General features: G+C 36.0%; 1 non-coding gene across 1 annotated transcript; it reads left to right on the forward strand.

The window, feature by feature from the left end:
- Nucleotides 1-3,214: 3,214 nt before the first annotated feature.
- LOC141682358 (small nucleolar RNA R71) lies at nt 3,215-3,321 on the forward strand. The gene has a single exon (XR_012559759.1). It is a non-coding gene; the product is annotated as a small nucleolar RNA R71 (small nucleolar RNA).
- The last annotated feature ends 23,733 nt before the right edge of the window (nt 3,322-27,054 follow it).

Genomic DNA, 27,054 nt, shown 5'->3' on the forward strand with positions numbered 1-27,054 from the left:
GTTTCGCTATAAGGAATATATCTCCTGATGATTTGGTCAGCTCCTTAACAAAAAAGAAATGTCTCATCCCACATATACTACTTGACTTCATGTAGAAACTTCTTCCTTTGAGTATATGATAAGTCGGGACGCATGACATTACTCACAAGGTAGTTCACAATGTTTGCGAACCACGGTTCTTCCTCTTGTACTCCAAATAACTGCTCATCGGGAAAAGACTCATTTATCATTGTCTTGTCCCGTAAATTAGCATTAGGGTTCTCTAAACGCGGAAGATGATCAGCGACTTGATTTTCAGTCCCCTTTCTGTCCTTGATCTCTAATTCAAATTCTTGAAGCAAAAGAACCCATCTAATCAATCTAGGCTTCGAGTCCTTCTTTGAGACGAGATAACGAATCGCAGCGTGATTAGTGAAAACTGTCAATTTAGTCCCAAGTAGATAAGATCAAAATTTCTCAAAACCATAGACAATAGCCAAAAGTTCTTTCTCCGTAGTAGTATAATTCAGTTGAGCACCATTCAAGGTCTTACTAGCATAGTAAACCACATGAAATATGTTGTTCTTTCTCTTCCCAAGAACTGCTCCAATTGCATAATCACTTGCATCGCACATCATCTCAAAAGGTTCATTCCAGTCTGGTGCAGTTATGACAGGTGCCGTGATTAAACTCTTCTTCAATATCTCAAAAGCTGCAAGGCACTCATCATCAAACTTGAAAGGGACATCTTTCTCTAGCAAACTACACAATGGCTTCGAAATCTTAGAGAAGTTCTTGATGAAACGCCTATAGAAACCCGCATGACCAAGAAATCTGTGAATTCCCTTAACAAAAATGGGTGGAGGAAGATTTTCAATGACCCCCACCTTGGCTTTGTCCACCTCAAGACCCTTACTAGAAACCTTGTGCCCAAGAATAATGCCATGTCGCACCATAAAGTGACATTTCTCCCAATTGAGAACCAAGTTGATCTCAACACACCTCTTGAGAACATGTCCAAGATTCTGCAAGCATTCGTCAAAAAAAATCGTCAAATACAGAGAAGTCATCCATGAACACCTCCACATTCTGGCCAATCATTTCAGAAAAGATGGCCATCATACATCTCTGAAATATGGCTGGTGCACCATACAGACCAAAAGAAACTCATCTGAAGGCGAAAGTACCAAATGGACAAGTGAAGGTAGTCTTCTCCTGATCTTCTGGAGCGATACAAATATGATTATAACCCGAATAGCCATCCAAAAGATATTAATACTCGTGATCATCCAATCTGTCAAGCATCTGGTCAATGAAAGGTAGAGGGAAGTGATCTTTCCTAGTGGCCTTGTTCAGCTTCTTGTAGTCCATACAAACTCTCCATCCCGTGACTGTTCGAGTAGGGATGAGCTCATTCTTCTCATTAGCAACAACCGTGATACCTCCCTTCTTCGGTATACACTAAACTGGACTCACCCAAGAACTGTCAGAAATAGGATAGATAATCCCTGCATCCAGCCACTTAAGAATTTCCTTCTTCACTACTTCCTTCATGATTGGATTAAGTCTTCTTTGCTTCTAAACCGTAGGCTTTCTACCTTCCTCTAGCAGAATTTTATGCATGCAATAAGAAGAGCTGATTCCCTTAATATCTGATATAGTACATCCAATTGCCGATTTGAACTCTCTTAGAATCCTTAAAAGCTTCTCTCCGTCGCTACCTGAAAGGTCAGATACAATAATAACAGGCAAAGTAGATGCATCACCTAAAAACGCCTACCTCAAATGTTCAGGTAAAGGCTTAAGCTCAAGAGTGGGAGCTTCCTCAATACATGGTTTGAGGCGTTTAGGAGCTTTGTTCAATTCCACCATTACAAGAGATTCAAAAGGCATATCAATCTTCCTCTTCCAGGGAGAAGCATTCAGATATAACAATTACTCTTCACCTTCATCATCTTCACTATCTGAATTCCCCAATAAGGCCTTCTCTAAGGCATCAGACCTTAGTAATTGATCAAGTTCTGAAGTCACCGTAGAATCGACCAATTCCACCATTAAACACTCCTCATTTTCCGTAGGAAATTTCATAGCATTGAACACATTAAAAGTTACATCCTGATCCAACACTCGTATTGTAAGCTCACCCTTCTACACATCAAGAATTACGAAATTAGCAGGGAAGATGAGTTTATCAACCTTTACCAAGACATCCTCCACAATTCCTCGCGGATATGTGATAGAACGGTCGGCCAACTGCAAAGTCATATAAGTCAGTTTTGGATCAGGAAAGTTCAACTTCTTGAAGATTGACAAAGGCATCAGATTGATGCTCGCTCCCAAGTCACATAAGCATCTATCAAAAGACACTTTTCCAATAGTACACGTAATAGTGAAGCTTCCTGGATCTTTTAGCTTTGGAGGCAGCTTCTGTTGCAGCACAACACTGTATTCCTCCGTGAGTGCGACAGTCTCTAAATTATCTAGCTTCACTTTCCAAGAGAGAACACCTTTCATAAACTTTGCGTAACTAGGCATGTGCTCAAGAGCCTCAACGAAAGGTATGTTAATATGAACTTTCTTGAACACCTCCAGAAACTTCTTAAATTGCTTATCCAGCTTTTTCTTCTACAGTCACTTAGGAAAAGGCGGTGGAGGATTGATCTGTTTCTCCCCTGTATTGTTGCAGCCGAAGTTGCTGCCTTGGTGCATATTGCGGTTGCTGAAAACCAGGGGGTTGTACTTCTTAGATGGGTACTACTGATAAGGCTGTTGAATCGCATTCTGAGCGTTGCTCCAGCTAAAATTAGGATGATTGCGGTTGATGGGATGATAAGTGGCTGGCACAGGTTGCTGTGATCGCTGAAAGTGGCTCACGAACTGAGCTGATTCACTAGAAATAGCACACTGATCAGTATCATGTGCACCAGCACAAAGCTCACAAACACTAGTGATTTGATTAACTCCATAATTAGTTAAAGTTTCCACCTTCATCGTTAAAGCATTCAGTTGGGCAGCTATAGCAGTTGCTGCATCCAACTCCAGAATTCCTGCTACTTTTCCCTGAGTCAGCCTCTGGGAAGGATTCTGGTATTCATTAGCAGCCATCAGTTCAATAAATTTATAAGCTTCAATGTAGCTCTTATCCCACAAGGCTCCTCCTGATGCTGCATCGAGCATGGGTCTAGAAGTAGCACCCAGTCCATTGTAGAAACAATTTATAATCATTCAATCAGGCATGCCATGGTATGGGCACTTCCTTAGCATCCCCTTATATTGATCCCAAGCCTCACACAGAGATTCTCCAGTTTGCTGAGCAAACTGAGTAAGAGCATTCCTGATTGCAGCAGTCTTCGCCATATGGAAGAATTTAGTGAGAAACTTTTGAGCAAGATCTTCCCATGTGGTGATAGACCCTGGTGGTAGAGAATGTAACCAACACTTTGCTTTATCCCTCAGAGAGAATGGGAAGAGTCGCAGCTTGATAGCATCTTCAGTCACACCATTGAACTGGAAAGTGTCACAGATCTCAATAAAATCCATGATGTGCATGTTGGGGTCTTCAGTAGGAGAACCCCCAAAGTGAACTGAGTTCTGTATCATCTGAATCGTGCTTGACTTGATCTCAAAAGTGTTAGCCGAGATGGATGGCCTAATAATGCTTGATTGAATGTCATTGATCTTAGGCTGAGAATAGTCCATCAAAGCTTTAGAAATTTTTGCTTGATCCCCCATCACTACTAAAACTGCTTCCTCGACTTTCTCTTCTTCTTCTAACTTTTCTTCGTCCTCAAAAACCTCTCTTCGAACCACTACAACTTCTTCTTCGGCTTTATCCAGAGTTCTCATACGAGAGCGTGAACACGTATGCATACACTCTCGCTAGAGTACCTGAAATAAGACAAGGAAACAGATAAGTAATAATGTCCGAGTCAATAAACTTTAACGACCATTGATGACAAACACATAAACTAAAAATTAACACCGAGTCCCTCGAAGCGGCGCCGAAAACTTGTTAGTTACTAAACATGCGCTAAAATTCAAGCAAGCATATGTGTTCGCAAGTAGTATAAGATATAAATCAGATTCGTTCCCACAGAGACTGGTTTAGGTTAACTTTATAATTTATGCACTTATGCAACATTGATATGGCTATTATTCATTGCTTAGACGATTAACAAATTGAGATTGTTTTATAAGTAAGATTTAAATTAACAATTATAACTAAGAGAATAAGAATGGTTGAATTAATATATATGACAAACATGAGATTCTAACTGTATTAAATACTTCATTCAATAGTCTTTTCATTCTTGACCTTAGCATGTAATGGTGATGACACTAATCAGATAACACGAAACTAATAAACACCAACTTTCATTGTATGGATACCATACTACCAGACATCCATAAAACAGATAGAAGCTGAATAGACACCAATTATATTGAGACCCTATATGTCTATAGAATTTTACAACATAAAGGTTTAACGCACAAGTTATCTATCATGATTACATAGGGAAAGTAAGATGGTTAAAATTACCTACGAATCATACATAACAATAATACATGAACCTATGCTAGCATGGCAAGTTCTAAATCCTTAAATTCACTTTCGTTTCATTAAGAATTAACACACTATCTTATAAGTTCGCGACGCTCATAAGACGAATAAGCACAACCAATACTAGGTTATCATACAATCACCACACACTAAGGCATCAGAACAAACTAACCAAAGAAATCCATAAATAAATCCGTTAGAACCCCACGATAACGATTAGCCCATAATCGGACTCATCATCAACGTGGGTTCTGATGAAAGCATGGTATAATAAATGTAGTCTTTATAAACCAATAATAAACAAAGTACAACACAAGAGTATAGGTTCAAGAATAAGAAAAATAGCATCCAATGTTACAACTTAAACAAAGAATCATAAGTTAGAACTAGGTCTTCTTCGCCTTGGTTGAATTGTGCTAAAACGGTCTTCTTTACTCCTTCTCCTTGTGCTATGGTGTGTCTCTTCTAAAAAACGAACTTAATTATGTATATATAGCAGCCCCGTGCAGAGTAGAAGTCTTCCGGATCAAAATCAGAGTAGATCAGGATTCTTTAAATTCGACGTGGCACAGCCTCGCGCTTGACCAGCGCGGGCGCGCTGAGTTTCTAGACTTTGGGTGCGACCGCGCGCTTTCACAGCGCGAGCGCGCTGACCTCCTGCATAAAAAGCTGACATCTTCTTTTTCCTTGCTGATTTGATCCGGTTTTCCAAGAGCTTTTATTCCAACACCACCTTAACACCAAATTAGCACCAAAACAATGCTAATCCACTTGATTACTTAAAGATTCCTGAAAATGCAAAAACACTAGAAAACACATTAATATACCAATAAGTTGAGTACATTTACACCAATTCAAAGCTTTACGGAGTGTAATAAAGTGTCATAAATGCCACACAAAAACAATTTACAAAGATACACTAATCTAGAAACATAAAGTTTTAGTTAACTTAAAGTAGGGTTTAGTACATGCTATTGCATGCTGTGTAAAACTGTGTTTACTGTTCATAAAGTAAACACTAGATGCTTTGTTTTAGTTGAAAAAATAGATCTAGAAATTCTTGTAACTCTCTCAAGAAAGAAGCTGAGTTCTTTATAAAAAGAACCCGGATATTTGTAGCAAGACATACTTGATTTTAAAATAAAATTAAGTGAGTTTTGAAGATAGTGTGTTCATGTGCATGTTTTATTATTTCTGCTAAAACACTTTATCTCTACAAGTTAGATACTTTGTTCACCATATCCATAACAGTTTAAAAAGCTTAAAAATTATCCAAAACACATTCACCCCCTATTTGTTGTATTCATTATCCAACAAGTGGTATCAGAGCAAAATCTAAAAGCAAAAAGATTAAAGATCATGGAAGAACGAATACATAGAAGCTCAACAGTATCAAAATCCCTACCTTTGCAGATCTAACTACACACTATGGAAAAAGAAAATGATGTTGTTCATAAGGATGGTCAACCCATTATATATTCAGATCCTCAAGAATGGGCCTTTCACTCCCATGGTAAGAGTTGAGGAATCTACAGATGAAGATATGGTTATTCCGGCACATTATGCTCCTAAAGATCCTTCAGAATATACTGAACTTGAAAAAGATTATTTTTTTCTGGATAGTGGTTTGCAACTGATTTTAATAGAGTCACTTGACAATATAATATATAACAATATTGTCAACTGTGACACAACCAAACATATCTAAGAGAAGATAGAGATCCTGTGTGAAGGAACAGAGGAAGTTAGGTCAAACCAAAGTAGGATTCTGATTTCTCAGTGGGGTTTATGGCTAAACCAAAAGAAGGAATTACTGAAGTTTTGAAAGGTTCAATAAGTTGATAAATGACTTGCAGCTACATGGAAAATATTATTAGGATGAAGAGGTTAACCTAAATTTTCTGCTAGCTCTTCTTGACCATCTTGAACAGAAAATATCAGCTATTAGAGAAGGAAGAGATCTAAGCAGAATGACTTTGGAGGTTCTATATGGAATCTTGAAAACTAATGAACTTAAGATGCTGCAAAGAAAGTCTTTGAAAGCACATCATGGACATGTTGTTGATGGTTCCAGTGATTTGATTGTAAATGACAGAGAAGAAAGTGAAGATGAGCAAGATGATCAAGTTCCAGTTGTTCAAGCTATGGAACAAAAGAATAAAGGACTTCGGAAGCAAGTTGTATTGGAGCTGGAGGAAGATTAATATTACACCCTGGATGAACTAGATTAAATGGATCAATCCATGGCTTACTTGGCTAGAAAAATTTCCAATATAAGAGTCAAGAAGCCAAGGATTTTCAAAAGCAAGGGATAATCTTCCAACAACAACAACTGGAAACCAAAAGCTCAGTACAATTCAGTTAGCAAAAGTGGCTACAAAAATGGATTTGTGGACATATCAAAGATAAGGTGCTTCAATTGTGATGAGTTGGGTCATTTTGCTACTAAATGCAGAAAGCCTAAAAAGGTGAAGAAGGATAAAGCTTACTTGGAACTGAAAGCCAAATATGAAGCTCTCTTGAAGAAATAGTCTGGAAAAGCTTATATTGTAGAAGGAAAGAGTTGGGATGATACTGATGTTGATGACGAGGATGAAGAAGTTGGAAATTATGCACTTATGGCTTTTGAGCATGGAGAAGCATCCACTTCAAAATCAAAGGTACTAACTCTAACCACTATTGATTTAAATGCTTGTCAATATAAGGAGACTGTGGAAAAGATGAGTGTGGATATGTTTCATATACACATTAGCTTGGTAGCAGCTATTGAGGAAGTCAGTAGGCTAACAAAAGCTAATGAGAAGCTTGAGAGTGAGAAGAAAAAGCTGGATCTGCTGCTTGTGGAGCTTGAGTCAGTCAAGCAAGAAAATGAATATCTGAAAAACAAGTTGAAGTGTGTTGCTGAGATTGAAGCTATGTTGAGGCAGAAGCTGGAAAAGAATGAAGTATAGTTGAAATCTTTTAGGAATGCATCTGAGTTGGTTGGTCAGTACCATGAGAAAAATTAGCCATGTGCTAACATAGCTATTGGTCTTGATTATGATGCTTTGAATAACAGCAAGAAAGTTGTAGGTGGTAAAGGAAAAGCAACTGACAATGAAGATGTCCCAACTATGCTGAGAAAGGTTGGTTCACCTATGTTCAAAGCATGTGAAGTAGATTTTAGTGGAGAAGAGTTGATCATAAAGCAAGAAATTGCTGATGAAGATAATGAAAAGAAAAATGTAGAAACAACTCCAACTTTCAAAGTTGAAAAGAAGCCCACGGCTAACCAAGATTCCAAGACACCTGTCAAGGGAGTAAAAACTCAAGATGCAAGAAAGAAGAAGAAGAATAGAAATGGGAAAATTGGAATAAAGAAAAGTAATAACTTTGCATTTGTTGCAGATGCTCCAAGGAAACAGTGTCAAAAATATGGCTCAGTAAATCATCTAACTCACCTTTGTAAAAAGGTTATTAACAAGCCAGTAGAAGGAGCATGCAAGTACAATAAAGCAAATGCAAATGATCCTTACTCATTCTGTGACAAGTTTGATTGCATTTATTGCAACATGAAAGTGATAAAAAGTTGCCATATATTGAAAGTAGACCTCAAAAAAGTAAAAATTGGGTCTACATCAAAAATAGGAAATGCACAATAGTCAATGAACATGTTGTAAAAGACATGCCTGCACCTTAACAAGACTAAGACATTTTGTCAACCCTAAGTAAGTTGTATTGTTATCTTAATCTGTATTTTGTACTTGTAACACTTAAAGTCTGTAAAAATGCAAAGGAGCAGACTGAAGTCTTTTTCCTAAAATAGTATCAAGCCTAAGGATTCTATCTGGAAGAAGATCAAGAAGATCATGCCTCAGAAGAATTTTAAAGAAGCTTAGAGTTGAATAAACCTATTTGGAGAAAAATACTCTAAGTCAAGATCTCTACAAGTCACATATTTAATGTTATGGAGAAGTCATTCGAGAACTCCAGAATAGCTTATCAAGAAGTCAGGAAAGCTATTAGAGAACTCAGAAAGACATCGACAAGCCAAATTGAAGACATGAAGATTGGAGACATCGACAAGTCATTTCTTCACTAGAGAACTCAGAGTTATTTACAAGTCTACATTTATTAGAGAACTCTGAGTTATCGATAAATCAAGTTCCACTAGAGAACTCAGAGATATCGATAACTCAAAATTCACTAGAGAACTCAGAGATATCGATAAATTAAAATTCACTAGAGGACTCTGAGATTTCGACAAGTTAATTTGACTAGAGAACTCTGAGAAATCGACAAGTCAAGAAGCCACTAGAGAACTAAGAGTTATCGATAAGTCAAAGTGAAGATGTATAGACTAGAGATCTCGACAAGCCAAAATTCTCTTATAGAGAACTGAAGACCTCTACAAGCTAAACTAAATATAGAGTACTAGAGATCTCGATAAGCCTATATACTTATCGAGATGTCAAGTGTTCTATAGACCTAAACTGGAGATCTCGATGTACAATCTCAAAGTACAAGGTTGCAGATCAGTTCAATATCCAAGATAAACATTCAACAAACAATCCAACAGCTGGATTTACAAGTCTACAAAAAGCAGCTTGAAGAATGTGCAAGATCAATGGTAAAGATTAACTGACAAAGGACGATCAAAGTGAACACGGGATGCTAAAGATATGCTAAGCCAGAAATGGAAGATCTGCTTTTCTATATATAGAAATGACAAGTGACAGTTTAGAAAAGCTAATAGCATGTCTTATTACACACGGTGTAAACCAGCAGTTAACTGAGCTATAAAGTTAACACTGGTCCCTAGTCAGTTGTAACAATTTTAGATCAATTTCTTGTAACACTCTCAAGGAGAAGCTAAGCTCTTTAACATCAAAGAGCCTAGAAATTTTGTAGAAAAACATTCTTAATTTTAATACAAAATTAATTGAGTTTTAAAAAGATCTGTGTTCCTTATTCTTGCATGTTTAAATTCCTGCAGTAACACATTTCTACAAGATTAAATTTACTTTGTTCAAGCAAGCCAAAAACTTTCAAGAAAAGCCTAAAAACAGTAAAACACATTCACCCCCCTCTGTGTGTTATTCATTTCCTAACAAGTGGTATCATAGAAGAATCTGAAAGTAAACAGATACAAGATCTTGGAAGAATGAATACACAGAAAATCAGTAGCATCAAAATTCCTACCTTTGACAAAGCTAATTACACTATTTGGAAAAAGAAAATGATGTTGTTTATCAAGATGGCCAATCCACTCTACATTCAGATCCTTAAGAATGGACCCTTTATTCCTATGGTTAGAGTTGAGGAATCTACAGATGGAGATATGGTCATCCCAGCTCATTTTGCTCCAAAAGATCCTTATGAGTATTCTGACCCTGAAAAGGAGAAAGTCTCCCTGGATAGTAGCTTGCAATTAATATTGATTGAGTCACTTGACAAATGTGATGTACAACAACATTATCAACTGTGACACTGCCAAGCAAATATGGGAAAAGATTGAGATACTCTGTGAAGGAACTGAAGAAGTTGGGTCAAACCAAAGGAGAATACTGATTTCACAATATGAGGGTTTTATGGCAAAGCCAAAGGAAAGTATTACCGATATGTTTGAAAGGTTTAACAAGCTGATAAATGATTTGCAGCTTCATGAAAAATATTATGAAGCTGAAGAAGTGAACCTGAAGTTCTTGCTTACTCTCTCTGATCATTTGGAAGAGAAAATCTCAGCAATCAGGGAAGGAAGAGACTTAAGTAGGATAACACTGGAAGTTCTATATGGAATTCTCAAAACATATGAACTTGAAATGATTCAGAGAAAATCATTAAGATCTGACCAAGGACATGTTGTAGATGGTTCAAGTACTTTAATTGTCAATGAAAGCCAAACATCGACTGATGAGTCAAGATCTCAAATACCAGTTGCCTTAACAAGTGAGCAAAGAACAAATGATTCATAGGAACAAATCATTCTGGAATTAGAAAAAGATGAGTTCTACACTCTTGAAGAACTGGATGAGCTAGATCAGTCAATGGCCTATTTGGCTAGAAAATTCTCTAATATTAGAGTAAATAAGCCATGATACTTCAGGATTAAAGGACAAACTTTCAATAAAATCAGCAGCTGGAAAGAAAAAGGGAAGTACAATTCTGATAGCAAGAATGCCTACAAAACTAGATCTGTTGACAGATCTAATATTAGATGTTTCAATTGTGATGAACAAGGCCACTTTGCTACAGAATGCAGGAAACCCAAGAAATTAAAGAAGGACAAGGCTTATCTTGAACTTGAAGCAAAGTATGAAGCTCTTCTAAGGAAATAACAAAGTAAATCTTATATTACAGAGGGTAAAAGTTGGGATGACTCTGAGAATAATGAAGATGAAGAATTTGGTAATTATGCACTCATGGCCCTGGAGCAAGGAGAATCATCCTCATCTAAATCATAGACACCAACTCTTACCACTATTGATTTAAATATGAATGAATATAAGGAAACTGTTGAAAAGATGAGCACATAAATGTTTCACATTCACATAAGCGTGGTTGCTGCTAATGAAGAAGTTAGCAGATTAACAAAGATAAATGAGAAGCTTGAAAGTGAGAAGCAAGAAACTGAATTGTTGGTAGAGCTTGAAGCTTTAAAATAAGAAAATGCTTATCTAAAGAACAAGCTCAAGTGTGCAAATGAAACTGAAGCAGTGCTAAGGGAGAAGCTGGAAAAGAATGAAATGAAGATGAAATCTTTCAGAAATGCATTTGAACTGGTCGAACAATATCATTATAAGCCATGTGCAAACATTGCTATTGGCCTTGAATATGATGCCATGAATGACAAAAAGAAGATTGTTGGTAATAAAGGGAAAGCAAAGAAAACTGAGAATGCTCCAACCTTTTTAAAAGAGGTTAATGCACCTATATTTAAAGCATGTGAAGTCAACTTCAGTGAAGAAGAATTGATTATCAAGTAAGAAATTGCTGATGAAGATAAAGAGAAGAAAACTGAAGAATCAGTTCAGTCTTCCAATACTGAAAAGAAGCTCATGAACAAACAAAATCCCACGTCTGCTGTTAAAGAAAGCAAAACTGAAGATGCAAGAAAGAAAAAGAAAAATAGAAATGGGAAAATATGGATAAACAAAAGCAATAATTTTGCTTATGTTGCAAATGCTCCTAGAAAGAAGTGTGAAAAATGTGGCTCTGCAAATCATCTAACTCACCTTTGTAAAAAGGTTGTTAGCAAGCCAACTGAAGGAACTTGCAAATACAATGAAGTAGATTCAAATGATCCCTATTCATTCTGTGATAAGTTTGACTGCATTCCTTGTAACTTGAAAGTAATGAAGAGTTGCCACAAACTGAGAGTAGACCTTAAAGAAACAAGAAATGAGTCCACATCAAAAGGAAAACATGCACAACAGTCACTATATTTTACTTTTTCTAAAACAACTCATTCTACCTCTGCTGAACAAGTTACTAAGAAGAAATTACCCAACACTGCTTGGGTTTCCAAACACACTTAAGACTCATTATGTGCAGGGCATAGTGTAAAGAGTCATTTGGATCATAGACAGTGGATGTTCCAGACATATGATAGGTGATAAAGCCCTGCTATCATAGTTTGAGGAGAAAGCCGGCCCTTTGGTGACCTTTGGAGATAACAGTAAAGGATTCACAATGGGATATGGCAAGATTGTTTCTCAAAATGTTATCTTTGATGATGTAGCACTGGTAGCTGGACTTGAAGTGAATCTTCTCAGAGTTAGCAAATTTGCAGACAAAGGCCTTAAGTCTTATTAATGAAGAAGAATGCAATGTTATCAACAAGAAAACTGGTAAAGTTGCTCTGAAAGGAGCAATGAAAGGAATCTTGTTTGTTATAGATTTTGACTCAACAAATAAGGATGGTGTTTGTTGCTTCTACACCAAGGCATCAGAAGAGTAAACAAGCTATGACATAAAAATCTGTCTCACTTGAATTTTAAGGAAATTAAAACCTTATCAAAAAGGAGTTAGTAAGAGACATGCCTAAGCTGGATGTAATAACCCCAATTTTTGGAAATTTTTGAAACCCTTATGAATAGTGATTTTGCAGATTATGCTGAATGAGAAAACTTTTCATGCCACACTATGTAGGGGTTCTGTTATTGATCTTCTGGGATATTATTAGTACTCTATGTGGTATATAAGTGTATGTAAAGATCGTCAGAACCAATTTCCGAACACTTTGATTTTTCCCGGAAATCCACTAGATACGGAAAGAATTGAGTATAAGGTAACAGGATAAAAAGGATTTAAATTAAAGGATTATAAGAGAGGATCATAAAAGGAATACAATATATTGAGAAAGGTTAAGGGAACCTAAGTAATAAGATCTCGGGTATGATCCCTCAAACGATAAACGAAAATGAAAGTTAAGCGAACCGTATAATAGATCAGCGGTCATTAGGCAAACAATTAGAAGCTAATCAAAGAGATTAGAGGGGATGATGTCATCCAACCAATGAGAAGAGGGCAAGAAAGGGATGATGACATAGCAATGTGACATAAGCATGACATAAGGGGAAGGAGGTGTGATTGGTTTTTAACCACACAATTTTCAAGGTTAATAAGGTAATTAACCAAAAAAAACAAATCAAAAACAACCAACCAAAGAATCAAATCAAAGCAAAAACACAAAAATCTCTCTTTCTTCCAAGCTTGCTCTCGGCTTTTCTTCTTTTTCAAAGAAGAAATTTCCAAAAATTAAGTTCCAAGCATTGTTAAATCACAAGGTAATTATCTAAGGTTCCTTATACATAGATATGGATATCCTATAAGTTTAAGCTCCTAATTCCTTCACAATCTCTTTCAATAAATCAAGGAAAAAGATGGTGAATAGTAACCTTCAAGAAATAACTTTAGTTTTCTTGAATTTTTATGAAAGTTTAAGGTTATACAAGCAAGGATCAAGGTTCTTTAGGCATTCAAAGCTCTTGTGTTATGTTAAGAAGCTTCAAGGAAGGTATAATCTCTTAACCAAGCTTTGTTATTGAATGTTAAGAGCATAATATGAGTATTCTAGTTCATGAGAGGCTTGATGGTTGTGTATGTAGAGATTAGTTGGTTTTGGGATGTTTTTGGAGTTGTAAATCTTGGTTGTTGATTAATGAACTTAAGTGTAGTTTAAATTCATGATAAAGAATAGTATAAATTGTTAATGTTGAGTTATTGGGGCTGTTATGATAAAGTATGGATGGAGTTTTGGTTGGGTTGTGATTGTGGGTAGATTGTGAGATGATTTGGAGTGGTTTAAAATTGGGTAATCGCGTAAACATAGCCGTCGTAATGCCCGATTTACCGTAGACTGTTTTTGTTCTTAACATCAGAACCCTTGAACTCTCTGCTAGGTTTTGACCATTGCCATTTTTAGATAGTTCATGTTACGAGCTTCGTTTTGATATGTGGTTCATTGGATTCCGATGAACGGTTTAGGAGAAACGGCCGTTTTAAGTAACGACATTTCGCGAACGAATCATTACCCCTCGCCTTACTTTGAAACTTTGGTAAAGGACCTTAAATGAATAACTGGAGTATGAAACATTTATGTAAGGTGTAATAGGCAGCTGGTAAGACACTCGCGAAGGAATCACCTTAAAACTCGTAATGGTTAAATTATTAAAAATGGTGGAGCCGAGGGTACTCGAGTGACTTAAGAGAATCAGTAAGCGCAAAACGAGCGTTAGAGTCTGAGTTGGTTAGAGTATAGATTTACAAGTGACTTTGGTTTAATTCCAACTTACTTGTTGCTTGTAGGTTACCAGACTCGTCCCGAGCCATTCGTAACCCCCAGTCGCTCAGGCAAGTTTTCTACCCGTTATACTGTTGTTGTGATGTATATGTGTATATGCATGATCTTGCGATAAATGCATATTTGTTTTAGCAAGTTCTTGCGATATATTGTAGCATGTGATATGATATATATGCATGCCTGTTTCATATTCTTGGATTATATATCTGTTGGTTAAAATGCTTACAGTTGCATAATACCTATGCTAGAGATAAGCGGTATTTGAATTTACCCTTAGTATAGGGGATCAAAAGTTGAACATATTTCTAAACCGGGAGTCGATGTTCCCGAGTATAATATATATTTTTATATATTTATGGTTACAGTTTTCAAAACTATTAATCGAATAAGGTTTATTCGATAACTTTAACTTTATTTTATTATTGAATATTATTTCAAATATTCATCCGAGGACTTATGACTGCTTTATTTTATTATTGAATATTATTTCGAATATTCATCCGAGGACTTATGACTCCTTTATTTTATTATTGAATATTATTTCGAATATTCATCCGAGGACTTATGACCCCTTTTATTTTATTATTTGAATATTATTTGAATATTCATTCGAGGGCTTATGACTCCTTTATATTATTTATTGAATATTATTTGAATATTCATTCGAGGGCTTATGACTCAGTTTATATTATTTAATGAATATTATTTGAATATTCATTTGAGGATCTATGACTCCGATTATTTGCTGAGATATATTCTTTATTTTATTAAAGAATAAGGTGTCGATAATCAAACTTATCTTTGATTATTCAAATAAAGATAGTACTTTCGTATAAATATATCTTTGGTTATTTAATACTCATTTCAAGTATAAGTTTTAAAACTTCTACTTCAATTATTTTTATAAAGATTATTCTTTATGGGAATATTATTTAAATAATAATATTCAGATATTTTCTAATATATTGGGACTGATTTATTTCATTAAATCAGCATTACTCCAAACACTCTTTAAAGTGTTTTCGAGTCTTCAAAATGATTTTTAAAAGTTAGAGCGGATCCCAAAACTCATTTTTATATTTAAGATCTTCCTTTTAAAAAGGGGATTTAAATACTCGCTCAAAACCTGAGGGATTCGGCTCTATGGTGTATTTTATATTCGCAACAAGGTTGCAGTTTCGGTAAATGAATTGATTACTTACCCAACGTTCGGGAAGTAAGTCCATCTATCGAGTCGGCATAAGCAACATGGGCTCATTGGGCATCCATGATAGTGTAAGTGGCTCAGTGGGAGTCCATCAAATGCATAAGTGGCTGAGTGGCAGTCCAGCATAAGGTCCTATTGCGACCAGGGTGATGACCAGTGGGGAATTCGTCCATCTACTAGTAGAAAAGGTTACTTATTGGTATCTTTGCCTGATCAGCAAGATATCAGGTTTATGCCAAAATTCTTTCCTTTCCAAATTTATTGGATATTGCAATTCTGTTCATACTTTACATGACAGAGGTTTTCAGGAAACGTATGTATATATATAGGTGTATATATATCGGGACTTAATGAAGTATATCATAACTTCATTTCCTTCAAAATATTTCAAAGATTGAATCTATTCAAGTCTTATCTTGTAGTCTCATCAGTGTGATGAACTTTTGAAACTAATTATAACTTGAACGGTGGTAGTTCAAGTAGTATTTGGAAAAGATATAAGTATATTGGAGTATCTTGTAACTTCATCTTTTAAACTTATATCTAGTAAATGATTATCTTATGCATTACAAAGATTTTCAGAAAAACGTTGAGACAAGGTTAGATATATAAGATCACCTTGCAACGATATTTTTATACAGTTATACACTGGAACTCTGTGTGTATTATGCATGGAAGAGGACTTCCCATATTTTGAAAAGTATATATGTATATATACTGAATATTTTGCGACTTCATCGCATTAAGATATCAAACTTGGTTCATTTCTTTTGACCAAGACTTTCATGAGTACTATGAGAAGGCTCATATATTGTTAATCATTATACATATTATTTTGGTGGGCTTGCTGTTCACCCTTGCTTTCTTCTTTCATCACACAACAACAGATAGAAAAGATGAACAGGACCAAGCTCCCGATTCGCAAGCGATTAGGAAACGTTCCGCAGATTCCTATAGGCGTTGATGTCGCTGTAGCTGAGGTAGGAACTACCAATAGGCTAGGTTTTCAACTTATGATGTACCAGACTTATGTATAATTATGAATTGTAATAATGGCAAAAAATGTAAATTTATTCAGAAACCTTTTTAAGGTGTATTGACATATAATTGTGGAATAAAACGACTTGTGATTATTTTTGGATATTCATCTCTGAGACTATAACTTGTGGTGTGTGTGTTTATTGTGGGGTCACAGTACATAGTAGTTGATTGTGTATTAAGATTGGGTGTTATTAAGAGAAATGGAACTCGTGACAACCCGGATCCCCCACCCCGGATTTGGGGGTGTTACAGAAATGGTATCAGAGCTAAGCGTTATAAACTTCAGAGATGATGTGACGTTAAGATAATAACTAAGATAATAAGAACTCTTGCCAAGTTCATAGTCGGGCTACCTAACGTAATACTGACAGTTAAAACCCTTATGGGAACCCTTATAAATATCGTGATAGAAGCGTAGTTCGTTATCGTAGATGGTAGCGGGACTCCGAACCCTGAGATTGAGGAGTAACAACGCGATGATGTTTTATTACTAATTGGAGATCGGATTGTGGATCCGATAGAGCGTCCTAACGCAGGACCGGATGATGTAGCGATTGAGGATGTTGTCCTAGAAGGGATAGTTGCTGAGGAGGATCCCATGGAGGATCCTGACAAGAATGAATAAAGGACCACTGATGAATTGATGACCATGGTTAGGTCGACTACCGGAGGTAGGATTGGTCGGTCACTATCGGAGGTTCGTTCAAGTTTGTAAAGATAGTAGCCCCCTTTAACGCGGCTTACTCGTAAGACTGAGAAGTTGAATGGACAGAGAAATATGAGAACAACTTTTAAGAACCGAAACAAAGGTTGGTGACGTTCCCTATGTTGGCGTTGCCAGATGGAAAATGAGATTTTGTGAAGTGTAGTGACGCTTCGCATAAGGAATTAGGGTGCTTCTTATACAGCACAGCAAGGTAATCGCGTACGCGTCAAGACAATTAAGGGAATATAAAATCCGATATCCCCACCCATGAGCTTGGGCTCGTGGCAATAGTTTTGCCCTAAAGATTGGAGGCACTACTTGTATGGAGAGAAGTGCGAAAATTACCTAAGCCATAAGTGCTCTAGTACATTTTCACGCAGAAAAGAGCTCAACATGTGCCAAATGAGGTGGTTAGAGCTAATCAAGGATTACGATTATGAGATTCTTTATCATTCGGGGAAAGCCAATGTGGTGGTTGATGCCCTTAGTAAAAAGGAGAGACTCAAGATGATAATGTCTTTGAGAGAGTTTATAAGAGATTTTGAGAAGATGGAAATAGAAGTGAAGGTAACCGGAGCCGGTACCAAAAAGCTATTTGAGATTGCAATAAAGATCGAATTATTGGAAAAGAGCATATTGTGCCAGAAAAAGGTGATGAATGAAGGCAGAGAGCCAACAAATAAATATGAGATTAATACCGAGAAAGATGATAAGGGAATAATGAGGTATTCCTATAAAATTTGGGTTCCGAAAGTTCAAGAGCTTAAGGATGAGAACTTAGACGAGAGACATAGTTTGAGGAATAAGATTTAGGGCAAACCCTGAATGTGATAGTCAGGGAGGTTGCCATCAAGAAAGAAAGAACCCATAACATAATAGAGTGGAAAATAAGGTTTTTAATGTATAAGATAACCCCGATTATGGGAGAAGGTTGAAACATTTCATACTAAGGAAACAGAAAGTCGAGTAAGGAAAGGAGACCCGAGACGGTACTCCTATACGACAATTTATGGACCTGTCTAGACAGAAGTTAGACTATTATCCCCAACCACCACCCTGAGGAAACAATGCGGTGAGAAATTCTTTCAGGACCTTTAAGTCGCTAAGCTCTCAGAGTTCCAAGGAACAAGCTGGCCCAGCCGAGGCAAGGGCCTGGCTAAAGGAAATAGAGGAATCATTTGAGATTCTAAGTGATTGACGAACCCCAAAAGACTGTTTTTATCACTTACCCTCCTAAGAGAGAGACCACCCGCTGGTGAAAGGCCAAGGAAGGCACGAAGCAAGAGATTATAATAAACTGATTTAAGTTCAGTCAATTGTTTTCGGGAAAGTAATTCCCAAAGATAAGGAGATAGTGTAAAAGCTTTAGAGCCAGAACAAAGGCAGACGAGTATGATGAAATATGAAGCTAAGTTGTAAAAGTTGTCAAGATTCGTTCTGATGACAAGAATCCCAGAATGATGTGATGCTTGAATTCAATGATTAGTGGGTTCATGAATTAATGATAAGAGAAAGGAAAATAAAAAGAAACTGAAGTGGAAAGGAATATAAAGGCAATAGAGTTTGAGGAATGATAAGGGAGTTGGGTATTAGGAAACCCTAAAGACTCGTAGCAATAGAAATAGAAAAGTATGTAATCGTCAGGATGAGGGTGATTCACCATGAGTTAAAGTTGATGATTGAAGGAACAAGAGATACATATATTTTATCCCCTGTAAGTTGGGAGGATTCGAGGAAACCTTGAGATAGTTCGAAGGATAAATAATGAGACGCGGATAGACTGAGGAGACAAGGAAGTAAGAAATTAGGAAAATTGGATGAAGGAAGTGACCTTCAAGAATGTGAAGTGTAAGACTGATGGCTTGATACCCAGAAAGGGAGACGCCAGGTATGAAAGATATCCCAACATTGAGATGACTGTTGAGATAAACAACAAAAGTAAATAAGGAATTATTAAGAAGAAGTTCACGTTGAACACGACCAATATCTTCCAGAACATCCTTGTTATCGTTACCAGATTAGGCAAGAAAAGCGGATAACCGTTGTTATCTTTTGGAGGCCATTTTGATTAACCTCATTTTGTATGCAAATGTTATTGTGAAATTAGGCATATACTATCGAGGTGGGAATGATTGAATAAGACACCCTTATTAGGGATATATGACTTGATTTATCCATGGAAGGATGCATGTACCTTTTTAAAGGTGGAATTAAGGATAGAACATCGGTAACTTAAAACGAATCCTAGGAGAATGCATAAAGGTTGGCATTTCACCCTTAATAGGGATAGTATGAGTTTTGACAGTATGAATTGGAAAGGATTAAGGTAATAACAACCTTTAAGGATCAGTGGAGAAATTTTCAGAAGTATATAGACAATGGTTCTAGTATTGGTAAATGGTATTTTGATATGCCCTGTATCTAGGGAATACATGAGGAACGATAGAAGGATAACCTTAGAGGTTTTACAAGAAGAAAGGAAATATGACGTAATTATAATGATGCCAAGTGGGGCACGTGTTAAACCACGAGAAAGTATGGATCGAACCAGTAATGGTCGAAATTGTTCAGGGCAATTAGGACTTAAGATAAAAGATGTTCTAAGTATGATTGAGAGTCAGTCATGACAGTGATTAACCTCTAAAGACTGAGGCATTAACTTATGGAAAAATGGTGATATTTTTTTTTACTCATCAGATTTTAAGGAAAACATCTTCACATAAGCTGTGATTGAAATGAGGTAGAAAATTTATTTGGAGGTGGTTAAAATGACATTGACTGTAAGGAAATTTTACTATTAGGAAAGGCCAAAGAGGTGGCCGACACTTTAAAGGTAAGAGGATAATTATAGGCGCTTGTGCCAAAGGAATACAGTGTTGATGGTTAAAGCTATGAAGGTTGTATTATGGTTTGGAAGATTGACATTCCTTCTGATGACTGTGCAATACCCAACCGTAATAGTAGTTGGCAAAGGTTTAATTTGTGTAATCGCCATGAGCGGGCTATCTATCTTAGAAGGTACTATCTTGAGAATAAGCCAGGACCATATTCCAAAAAGGACCAAACAAACCTTTGAGTTAAGTCTTCTATTGAAGGCATATGATTAAGAATGGTATTAACCTGCTATCGTTGCTTTGAGCGAAACTCTTCTACAATTTTATCTGCTTCATGTCATGTATGTATGTCAAAATCAGGAGTGTTCTTCATGAATCATGAATGGTGATTATGTTACCTCCTTAGAAGGATTTGATACGACATGTATGGACTCCGTATGGTTAGATATTAAGATTTCATGGAACTTGAATGACGACAGTAGGTCAGTAGTGGACCATAGTAAGGCAGCAATGATTCTGCGAGTAATGAGCTGATTATAACCATGAGAGTTGTATTGGAATGGATGTTGAGATTAAGTACCGCTAATCGGGTCGTGGTAATGTATAAGTTATCATTGATAAACTAATTAAGTAGAGTATCTACCTATTGAATATTTATTCCTTCCTATCAATAGAGAGTCGTATTACTATACGAGGAAGGTTGCGATGCAAGCATAGAATTCTAGTAATGATGATGTCTAGAATGAGATCCCAGCTTCGATTTTCAATATCGAGGGAGTTTCAAAGTTGATTGTGTATAAGCTCGAGGAAGAGCATGGGTCCATAGAATGATGGACGGAATAGCAAAAATATTTAAGCATGTGAAATGCGAGGCGATAATACTTGATGTTGATATATATACGTATATGATTTGTTCTCCTATGACAAACCTCTATAATTCAGAGGTAGGTTCCAAGCCAGATATTTTGTGGCAGTATATTTTTTTTCATATATACAATTCTCTTCAGTTCGTTCTTTTCTCTTCTTTTCATTTCATGTAAGCTGAGAAGAACAACCCTTCCAGAAGGGGAGGTATTGCCGAATGACTATCTATCTGTGTGATAGAAGCCTAGTAGGATACCATCTATTGTTTAATTGCTTGTCAAGTATTAAAGGCTGGCCACCTTCTGTACTAACTATGCGATATAACAAGTGTTCATGATCATAGTGATCTCTCAACAAATTCCTTTACTTCTATATGATTGATCAAACTTTGGGAAATAAAAACAGCTGAAAAAGGAGTAGTAAAGTTATGGTGGTATTCGGAATGGAAACACATTCGTGATACTAAGGTTGACGTGGTTATTAAAAGGTTATAGAACGCTAACGAGCAAAAGTGTAACTAGTATAATATTAGGAACGGAAGGTAGTAGCGACTACGAACTGGAAAAGAATGGGTATTGAGAAGCCAAAGCTATAATGCTAAAAGCTATAATGAGAGTCTGTGCAATAGACTTGAAAGAAATTGGAATGATCACTTAACACGGATTGAGTTTTCTTACGACAATAGATCTTATGTCATTATCGAGTTGTCGCCTTATGAGATCCTTGAGGGAAGACAATGTCGATCTCCCTTATGTTAGGATGAAGTTGTAGAGCGTAAGATGCTCGGACCCGCAGTAGTCCAAAGGACCAGGGATATAATAGATCTAATCAGAGGACGGCTGGTAGTAATCCAAGATGGACATAAGAGGTATGCTGATTTGACTCGAAAGGACAAAGAGTATGAAATAGGGGACCTAGTGTTGTTATAGGTATTCCCTTGGAAAGGATTGATGAGGTTTGGAAAGAAAGGAAAGTAAGTCCACGAATTGTTGGACCCTTGAATATATTAAGACGTATTGGGAAGTTAGCATATGAACTATCCCTACCCCCAAACATGTAGCAAGTTCATGACGTGTTCCACGTATTAATGTTAAGAAAGTGTAATTCGGATGCCAGATAAATAGGGGCATATGAGCGCATAGACATGCAACCCGACGTACCTATATGGAGCAACCGGGAAGGGTTATAGAGTGAAAAGGAACAAGTGCTTAGGAGAAGGGTTATCAAACTATTCAGAGTTTGATGGAAGAACCACAATGTGGGAAAATTTACTCGAGAGTTAGAAAGTGCAATGCTAAGAGAGTATCCCTATTCATTTTCTATCTGATTCCGGGGCGGAATCCTTTTAAGGAGGGGAGACTGTAATAACCCCAATTTTTGGAAATTTTTGAAACCCTTATGAATAGTGATTTTGCAGATTATGCTGAATGAGAAAACTTTTCATGCCACACTATGTAGGGGTTCTGTTATTGATCTTCTGGGATATTATTAGTACTCTATGTGGTATATAAGTGTATGTAAAGATCGTCAGAATCCAATTTCTGAACACTTTGATTTTTTCCCGAAAATCCACTAGATACGGAAAGAATTGAGTATAAGGTAACAGGATAAAAAGGATTTAAATTAAAGGATTATAAGAGAGGATCATAAAAGGAATACAATATATTGAGAAAGGTTAAGGGAACCTAAGTAATAAGATCCCGGGTATGATCCCTCAAACGATAAACGAAAATGAAAGTTAAGCGAAATGTATAACAGATCAGCGGTCATTAGGCAAACAATTAGAAGCTAATCAAAGAGATTAGAGGGGATGATGTCATCCAACCAATGAGAAGAGGGCAAGAAAGGGATGATGACATAGCAATGTGACATAAGCATGACATAAGGGGAAGGAGGTGTGGTTGGTTTTTAACCACACAATTTTCAAGGTTAATAAGGTAATTAACCAAAAAAAAACAAATCAAAAACAACCAACCAAAGAATAAAATCAAAGCAAAAACACAAAAATCTCTCTTTCTTCCAAGCTTGCTCTCGGCTTTTCTTCTTTTTCAAAGAAGAAATTTCCAAAAATCAAGTTCCAAGCATTGTTAAATCACAAGGTAATTATCTAAGGTTCCTTGTACATAGATATGGATATCCTATAAGTTTAAGCTCCTAATTCCTTCACAATCTCTTCCAATAAATCAAGGAAGAAGATGGTGAATAGTAACCTTCAAGAAATAACTTTAGTTTTCTTGAATTTTTATGAAAGTTTAAGGTTATACAAGCAAGGATCAAGGTTCTTTAGGCATTCAAAGCTCTTGTGTTGTGTTAAGAAGCTTCAAGGAAGGTATAATCTCTTAACCAAGCTTTGTTATTGAATGTTAAGAGCATAATATGAGTATTCTAGTTCATGAGAGGCTTGATGGTTGTGTATGTAGAGATTAGTTGGTTTTGGGATGTTTTTGGAGTTGAAAATCTTGGTTGTTGATTAATGAAATTAACTGTAGTTTAAATTCATGATAAAGAATAGTATAAATTGTTAATGTTGAGTTGTTGGGGCTGTTATGATAAATTATGGATGGAGTTTTGGTTGGGTTGTGATTGTGGGTTGATTGTGAGATGATTTGGAGTGGTTTAAAATTGGGTAATCGCGTAAACATAGCCGTCGTAATGCCCGATTTACCGTAGATTGTTTTTGTTCTTAACATCAGAACCCTTGAAATCACTGCTAGGTTTTGACCATTGCCATTTTTAGATATTTCATGTTACGAGCTTCGTTTTGATATGTGGTTCGTTGGATTCCCATGAACGGTTTAGGAGAAACGGCCGTTTTAAGTAATGACGTTTCACGAACGAATCATTACCCCTCGCCTTACTTTGAAACCTTGGTAAAGGACCTTAAATGACTAATTGGAGTATGAAACATTTATGTAAGGTGTAATAGGTAGTTGGTAAGACACTCGCGAAGGAATCGCCTTAAAACTCGTAATTGTTAAATTATTAAAAATGGTGGAGCCGAGGGTACTCGAGTGACTTAAGAGAATCAGTAAGCGCAAAACTTACCAGTGACTTTGGTTAGAGTATAGAGTATAGATTTACAAGTGACTTTGGTTTAATTCCAACTTACTTGTTGCTTATAGGTTACCAGACTCATCCCGAGCCATTCGTAACCCCCAGTCGCTCAGGCAAGTTTTCTACCCGTTATACTGTTGTTGTGATGTATATGTGTATATGCATGATCTTGCGATAAATGCATATTTGTTTTAGCAAGTTCTTGCGATATATTGTAGCATGTGATATGGTATATATGCATGTCTGTTTCATATTCTTGGATTATATATATGTTGGTTAAAATGCTTACAGTTGCATAATACCTATGCTAGAGATAAGCGGTATTTGAATTTACCCTTAGTATAGGGGATCAAAAGGTGAACATATTTCTAAACCGGGAGTCGATGTTCCCGAGTATAATATATATATTTTTATATATATATGGTTATAGTTTTCAAAACTATTAATCGAATAAGGTTTATTCGATAACTTTAACTTTATTTTATTATTGAATATTATTTCGAATATTCATCCGAGGACTTGTGACTCCTTTATTTTATTATTGAATATTATTTCGAATATTCATCCGAGGACTTATGACTCCTTTATTTTATTATTGAATATTATTTCGAATATTCATCCGAGGACTTATGACCCCTTTTATTTTATTATTTGAATATTATTTGAATATTCATTCGAGGGCTTATGACTCCTTTATATTATTTATTGAATATTATTTGAATATTCATTTGAGGGCTTATGACTCAGTTTATATTATTTAATGAATATTATTTGAATATTCATTTGAGGATCTATGACTCCGATTATTTGCTGAGATATATTCTTTATTTTATTAAAGAATAAGGTGTCGATAATCAAACTTATCTTTGATTATTCAAATAAAGATAGTACTTTCGTATAAATATATCTTTGGTTATTTAATACTCATTTCAAGTATAAGTTTTAAAACTTCTACTTCAATTATTTTTATAAAGATTATTCTTTATGGGAATATTATTTAAATAATAATATTCAGATATTTTCTAATATATTGGGACTGATTTATTTCATTAAATCAGCATTACTCCAAACACTCTTTAAAGTGTTTTCAAGTCTTCAAAATGATTTTTAAAAGTTAGAGCGGATCCCAAAACTCATTTTTATATTTAAGATCTTCCTTTTAAAAAGGGGATTTAAATACTCGCTCAAAACCTGAGGGATTCGGCTCTATGGTGTATTTTATATTCGCAACAAGGTTGCAGTTTCGGTAAATGAATTGATTACTTACCCAACGTTCGGGAAGTAAGTCCATCTATCGAGTCGGCATAAGCAACATGGGCTCAGTGGGCGTCCATGATAGTGTAAGTGGCTTAGTGGGAGTCCATCAAATGTATAAGTGGCTGAGTGGAAGTCCAGCATAAGGTCCTACTGCGACCAGGGTGATGACCAGTGGGGAATTCGTCCATCTACTAGTAGAAAAGGTTACTTATTGGTATCTTTGCCTGATCAGCAAGATATCAGGTTTATGCCAAAATTCTTTCCTTTCCAAATTTATTGGATATTGCAATTATGTTCATACTTTACATGACAGAGGTTTTCAGGAAACGTATGTATATATAGGTGTATATATATATCGGGACTTAATGAAGTATATCATAACTTCATTTCCTTCAAAATATTTCAAAGATTGAATCTATTCAAGTCTTATCTTGTAGTCTCATCAGTGTGATGAACTTTTGAAACTAATTATAACTTGAACGATGGTAGTTCAAGTAGTATTTGGAAAAGATATAAGTATATTGGAGTATCTTGTAACTTCATCTTTTAAACTTATATCTAGTAAATGATTATCTTATGCATGACAAAGATTTTCAGAAAAACGTTGAGACAAGGTTAGATATATGAGATCACCTTGCAACGATATTTTTATACAGTTATACACTGGAACTCTGTGTGTATTATGCATGGAAGAGGACTTCCCATATTTTGAAAAGTATATATGTATATATACTGAATATTTTGTGACTTCATCGCATTAAGATATCAAACTTGGTTCATTTCTTTTGACCAAGACTTTCATGAGTACTATGAGAAGGCTCATATATTGTTAATCATTATACATATTATTTTGGTCGGCTTGCTGCTCACCCTTGCTTTCTTCTTTCATCACACAACAACAGATAGAAAAGATGAACAGGACCAAGCTCCCGATTCGCAAGCGATTAGGAAACGTTCCGCAGATTCCCATAGGCGTTGATGTCGCTGTAGCTGAGGTAGGAACTACCAATAGGCTAGGTTTTCAACTTATGATGTACCAGACTTATGTATAATTATGAATTGTAATAATGGCAAAGAAATGTAAATTTATTCAGAAACCTTTTTAATGTGTATTGACATATAATTGTGGAATAAAACGACTTGTGATTATTTTTGGATATTCATCTCTGAGACTATAACTTGTGGTGTGTGTGTTTATTGTGGGGTCACAGTACAGAGTAGTTGATTGTGTATTAAGATTGGATGTTATTAAGGGAAATGGAACTCGTGACAACCCGGATCCCCGACCCCGGATTTGGGGGTGTTACACTGGAGTTTGCTCAAGTTAAAGTTTGTGTAGTCTGTCAGAAAAGAAATGTAGAAACTACTCAACAGGAAAATCTTAAAAATGGAACTCATCTCATACACCTGAATTTAATTGCACAAACTCAGGGGGAGAAAGAAGATTTTCAGATACTTAAAGGAAACTCCAAACTTGGGATTATGGTATCCTAAGGGAACTGGTTTTGAAGCTGTTGGTTACACAGATGCAGATTTTGTTGGATGCAGGATTGACAGAAAGAGTACTAGTGGAAGCTGTCAATTTTTTGGACAAAGTATTGTATCTTGGTATATCAAGGAACAACAAACTGTATCAACTTCTACAGCTAAAGCTGAATATTGTACCAATAGAAAAACAATTAGCTGACATTTTTACTGAACCTTTGGATGAAGCAACTTTCACTAGACTTGTAGGTGAAATTGGAATGTTTAACTCTTCATCCTAAG

This window comes from Apium graveolens, chromosome 8 (assembly GCF_009905375.1).
Source record: "Apium graveolens cultivar Ventura chromosome 8, ASM990537v1, whole genome shotgun sequence".
Taxonomy (NCBI): Eukaryota; Viridiplantae; Streptophyta; class Magnoliopsida; order Apiales; family Apiaceae; genus Apium; species Apium graveolens.